Below are 6,243 nucleotides of genomic sequence, written 5' to 3'. Positions count from 1 at the left end.
CAGCAATGTGTGGTACTTCCCTCTTCAGCCCATTGCATCTTCCATAGTGGGTCTCTGGGCTCACAGAGACTTTGGGTTTTCTAACACAGAAGCAGCTTCCTTCATTCTACATTCTGTATTAAAGCAAATTAGTTTTAAAACCTTTGTTTCTTCCCCCAGCCTTGCTTTGGGTAATTATCCCATAGGTTTAATGTATGTCTTTCTTCCATGTGGAAACATTGCACTTGGGGTGGAGCAGGACTGTGTGACTGATGGCAAAACATGCTTGTACCCTAATTGTCACCAGTGTTAGATGACATGGCTGGATCTTGGCACTTTTAATGTGGTCTTACAGTCCTTTTCTGATAATATTAATTTTAATTAAAAAAGGAAGAGAAAGGGGAGTTCTATTGCCTTCATTACAGGGAGAAAAGCTAGATGTGATTCATTCTGAAAACAAGGTACAAAAGGCAAGTAAAAAAAAAATTCAGTTCTTTTTAGTTTTGTGGACTGAAATGTCTTTCTATACTGCTCATGGTCCTTAGAGCCTGCTGCAGGCCTTGTGCTATGTTTTTGTTCAGTGCCAAAATAGCCTTTTTTCCACCATGAACGTGAAAAAATAAGTTCTGGGAAATGTGAGCTCATCTGAAATGAAGCTTAAAACGTCTTTCTTTGCTGCATTGTTTCCACACTTTCTGACACCCTCAAACAATGGTATGTTCTCCTACGAGTCCCAGCCAGCAGGGAGGATTGCATTTTTTTCTTTTTTTCTTCTGAAGGAGCTGTGCAAAGATCTCTTGGGTTCTCTTGAAGTGGTTATTTAGGTTTGAGGCCATGGTTGCCATTGAGGTTTCCCTGTTAGTGAGAGGCTGCTTGGGGCTGGCTGTGCGGTTTCGAATTTTTTTTGTGTGTGACAGTTTGTTTTTAATTCCAGACCTACTCCACTTCTCACATTCATTTGAGCTGCGTCCTGAAGTACATTGTTCCCCTCTACACTTTGTTCTGGATGAAGGAGGTGGCCATTAAATCCTGCCCCAGACCAAGAACATACTTGCGCTTGAAGAATGAGGAGCGTGCTGGGGCTGGAGCCCCATCTGCACCTCCTGGAGATGCTGCGGGCAGAGAGGTATCTTCTGAGCTGGCCAAAATCAGGAGATGGGATGCTTTGGCATGTGTGCATATGAAAGGGATCTTCCGAGCAGTAAGGAGGGGGCCAAGCTGGAGCACAGCGTGAAGATCAGGATTGGATGTCCCAGCTGTGCTGCCAGACCTGTCCTCCTCTCCCTGAATGGCTCAGGATCACCCGGCTGAAGGAAACTCCAAGAAAACACGTGGAGTGTTTGCACCGTTGAGGCTCTGAGCCCCTCCTGCCTGGGCTAACCTCCCTTCTGCAGCTGGAGCCCCCCAGGCTGGCATCTCGCAGCTCCTGCTGCCATCGCGGCAGGCCCACTGCTGCCGTTTTACCAGAGTTGGAGCTGCTGTTGTCCCCATGCAGCAGAGAGCGGTTTTGCTGCAAAGGTTGAAGGATTCTTCAAGATAGAAAGGAAATATGTAGGTAATGAAAAAAATAAGATTAAACTTAATGCATAGACATAACAAAAGGCAAGGATTGGGCAAGTATGCAAATGCCAGAGAGAAAAAATTATGAAATGCAATCAGAAAGGTATCAATTTGTGTGTGTGCAGAGGCACTGGTTCTGGGTTAGTATTCCTGCTATCTTGCAATACTGTTGTTTGAGAGATCTGCTGTTAAAAAGGTGGTTGTGTATACCAGAATTACCTTTCTAGTTTGGACTGTAATGCCCAGTGCACCACGCTTTGCCTGTTACACATTGAATATTTTCCAGAAGAGTATGATATTCACAGTGGGTCTTGTATATCCACAGCCTCGTGGGTTGAAATGATGCTTAAAAGGAGGCAAGAAACCAGAGGAAGGGAAGAGGGGAGTGCTGTGGGGAACAGAGCTGATGGGAATGAGAGAGAGGTAGGAACTAATACAGCCCGCAGCAGCAGCCCGTCCCTCTGCATTCCCATCGAGTGCTCTGCCAAGCCATTGCTATGACTGGTCCTTGTCTTCTGAAGTACAGAAGGGATTAGACTATACGTACTCTTTTCTCACTGGTGCTGTCTGTATGTTTTACATCGCCACATATGAATTAGGGTATGAGTAGGGTTTTTCCATCTCTAAGTTGGGTTGCTCTTTGTATATCCTCTGTGCAGTCGTGTTCTTACAGTTTCTTTACTGGCTCAGGTTCAGCAGACTCTTTGAGTTGGTCCCTGCTATGTGTTTAGCAATTTTCCAAGGCAGATGTTCTCCATACACAACCAGTGGTGATGGATAGCAAAGGTGTAAGTTGGATATCTAAATGCAAATCCCATCTGATTAGGCTAGTTCCTGGCTGCAGTTTGGGAGGACGCAGGACTCTCCCATGCATCCGGGCTTGGTGACTGGAAAGGCAGGGAGCCTTGCTGCTTGTTTGCCAATGCAATTATTTTTTATTTGGTAAAAAAAGAGCAGAGATCTGTCTTGGATTGGAAAATGATCACACAACAAAAATTATAATGTGGGAAATGGTCTCTACTGTGATATTGTAGAAAGACAGTATCATACCAACTATTTTCAACATATATATTTATAATTACCTGAAAAAGCTGTCTTTTACCAGAAAAAGAGCTGAAACAGTGGCAATAAACCCAGATTTTTTTGTTCGTTATAGTGAAGTGGTATGAGAGACAGAAATAGTCTTAAACCCATGACACATGAAACATACCTCCTGCAGGTACGTGCTATGGTTTTTGCCCTGGCCGGCTGGTTCTGTGTTGTTTCCAGCCAGTTTCAGTACCTCACTCCCAAATTCAGTGCAGGTTTCATATGTACTGCTGCTGGGGAAATGCTTTTCCTGCTGGGGGAATAATTCAGATCCATTAAGGCACGAGTTGAAAGCGGTGAGGAGGAGTTGCAAAAACAGCACTTGATTTTTGAAGGCTGGACCTGGAGTGAATTAGAAAAGCCAAATGTGTCTTTTGTCCTTATTCTTGCTGTTCTGAAGCATTTGACTTTTAATGTTGGCTTAGCGGTGTCGGCATTGTTTATCTTGGCCATGTTTTGGGCCACTTTCCTACCAGTGTCTTGGTCCCTGGGAAGGCAGCGCTGCTCTGAACCCAGTGCTCCTGCCTGCAGCACTGTGCTGACCAGGGCTGAGCTCCACAACCTGGGGAATGCTCCTGGTGTTGCAAGGAAGGAAGAGAAATTTTTATGATGGCCTTCTTGGGAAAGCTATGTCACATGTGCAGGTATGTGACAGGTAACAGTGAGGCTGGAGCAAGGGTGCATTGCTCAATCAACTGCTTGTTTTGGGGAGAGGAGAACAAGAACAGGAGAAACATCAGATGAAAGACCAGCCACTTGCGGGCCCCAGAGATTCAGCCATTGTTGACCTGCCCCCTGTGCTCTCCGCTTGCCTCCTGGGAGGAAGAAATGCTGCCCAGCCTGAATTTCCCAGGGACATGGTGGGTGTGGCCCCCGGAGATGTGCCTCCCCTCACCACGTTCTCGGGATTTGTGCTCTGTGAGGAGAGGGGCCTGTCCGTGGGTGTTGGGTTCAAGCCGGTTCTCTTTCCCCCAGCACCAGACAAGTGCAGGTGTGAACAGCTGTGTCTGGTAAGATTTAAAGCCAAGCTGTGTTGTAAGAAACTGAAAGCAAATGACTACAAGTAAAACTGATATGAATTATATTTTTGGTTCAATGTAACCCCTGGATACCTTTCAAGTTCCTGCTGTGCTGCTTCCTCCTAGGATGTCCTGTGTGTCCGAGCCATGAGAACTGGAAAACTTCATGGGGATTGGGGATACCTGTCTGCTGGGTTACACTTTGGGCTGTAGTGTCCTGGAGGGTTGGGTGCCTGTGCTGTTATTTTTCTTAATGTCTTCCTTTTTCTTTTTTGCTGTCCTTTTAGTTTAAATCCACTTTCCCACATTGCTGTTAACACATCTTTGTTTCTCCTTTTATGCCTCTAGTGTCTCTTGAAGTTTTCAGGCTTTTGAATGCAAATGTGCGCCCCAGGTGGCTGTATTGGCTGTAAGTGCTCTGAGTACATAAAAATTATTTCTGATTCCTTGTTCATACCCAATCAGCTAGGTGTATGTGAATTACTTTAGAAGAGCTTTTAGCTACAACGATAGTTCATTATGGTATGCTTTATGTTTACTTTTGTCCCTATGCCTCCTGCTGGCTGCCTGCTTCCTGCCCAGCCTGAACTCCCTTCACATAAAGCTCTTAATGCATTTACTGAATTATTATATTAGATGCTGATATGCAAACAAGTTCCTAATTTCTTGTGTTAACAGCATGTGCACATGCTCTCTCCCCATGATACAGTATTAATAGCCAGCTCTGCTGGCACTTAGACGTCACCACTTTTGCCTCTGGGAACGTTGTGCTGCCACAGTCTGGGGCTGCTCCTGCAGCTGTGCAGACCCATGGTCTGGGCCGGACCTGCTTACGAGGACAAGTCTCCTGTGCTGCCGGGCTCCTGCATCGTGCTGGGGTAGGATGCTGCGTTTGGGTCACTGGGCCCCGCAGCCAGACTGGTCTTTAAGTGGTCTAAATGGATATGTTTAAGTGTCACCACCTTGTTGCACCCAAAGGAGACATGCAGATAAAAAAAGTTCCCAAAGCCTCCCAGGTCTCTGTTGTGGTCCTAATGCAGAAAATTTTTACCTTGGCCTCGAGGAGCTGCTTATGCTGTGCTCAGAGTGTGATGGTCTGTGCTCCAGAGCTGCTGACAGGCTGAAAGCATCCCCGTCCAGCTGCTCGCAGCCAACCCAACAGCCAAGCGGGGACATCTCTGGCTCCCAAATGTGGTGAATTCAGCCACGGTGGCTGAGGAGGAACCGCAGCGGTTGCCCACCAGCAGGGCTGGAGGGGTGAAGAAGTGGTTGGTGAGCACGGGGGGAGGCTGCAGCTTTGGTCTGTGCTTCACCCCCAGTGACGTCTGCTTGCAAACGGGAGTACAGGTGTCAGCAAGGAGGCTCATGTGCTATAGGCAGCCCTGTGGGCAGGGCTGGGACCCTGGGTTCCTGCTTCTGCCTGCATCTCTCACCCCTGTCCTTCCATTTTCCCCCTCTTGCATCTTCTCTATCTCAATCATGCTTTCTCTGGGTCTCCTTTGCAACTGTTTTGGGCGAATCACTTGGGCTGTGAGCCCAGGGAGGGGGTGAAAGCTGGGACCCATAGGAAATTGTGTTTGAGGAACCCTCTCAAACCTGACAGAGAAAATAATCCACCTGCTAGGAAATAAATCTGGGCAACGAAAAGGTGCTGAATTTGAGGGGTTTCTTGCTAAACTGATACAGCATATCTGTACTGACACGTGCCCATCCATACGCCACCATGATGGGTGTGTGAGCAGTGCCGGCAGCGCGGGGCTTAGGCAGGCAGGAACGGCTGCTCAAGCCTCTCTGCCAGACATGCGCAGAGGATTTCGGATATGGCCAAGTCCTTTTGGCATTGGACCATCCCTGTCCAAGACTTGGGTGTGTTTTCCTGGCAGAGGATGGACGGACTCCACCAGGAGCCCTTGGAGTTCTTGACCACATCTCCAAATATTTCCACAACTTTCTTGAGAAGAAGAAAAATATGGAATTAAATCTCCTGCAGATAATGGGAAGACAATGCAGGAGGGATATGACAACTCTCACAGAGGCAGCAACTGGCTTATACAAATTTCCCAAGGAATGGGTCCTATTACAGCCACAATAACTGAAGTATTTCCAAAGCGCTGCATGGACCTTAACTGTGATGGTCATTAAAGTTAATAGGATTTTTTAAAGTCAGCGGAGGCTTTTGTTGCATCTCCTGACTCAAACTGAATGCAAGATCACAGGCGTTTTGGCCCAACAGATTGTCTTTCCATGTCCAGAAGCACATAAAAGGAGGATTTGGGACTGGAGTAACGCTGCTCTATTGCTCTAATGACTGCCAAGACCAGCATATGAAAAAGCAGACCACCAAAACTTCCTGCACATCTGCTATTCCCATCCACAGCAGCACAATTAAGCCCAAAGAGTGTCAGCAATCTCATACATTTCATGTTTTCCGCAGTGATGCAGGCAAGGCAGTGGGGATTGAGACCTTTGGTTTTGTTTCCATCAAAGACCACACTGCTGTTGCCACCAAACGCAGATGGGACGGCAACAAGCAGAGCAGCAAACGTGAGATGCCAAGAGAAGAAGTCCAGAACACTTGGTAATGAGATCTTGTCTT

The sequence above is a fragment of the Aquila chrysaetos genome, chromosome 3 (assembly GCF_900496995.4).
Source record: "Aquila chrysaetos chrysaetos chromosome 3, bAquChr1.4, whole genome shotgun sequence".
NCBI lineage: Eukaryota > Metazoa > Chordata > Aves > Accipitriformes > Accipitridae > Aquila > Aquila chrysaetos.
This window is presented reverse-complemented; position numbering follows the sequence as displayed.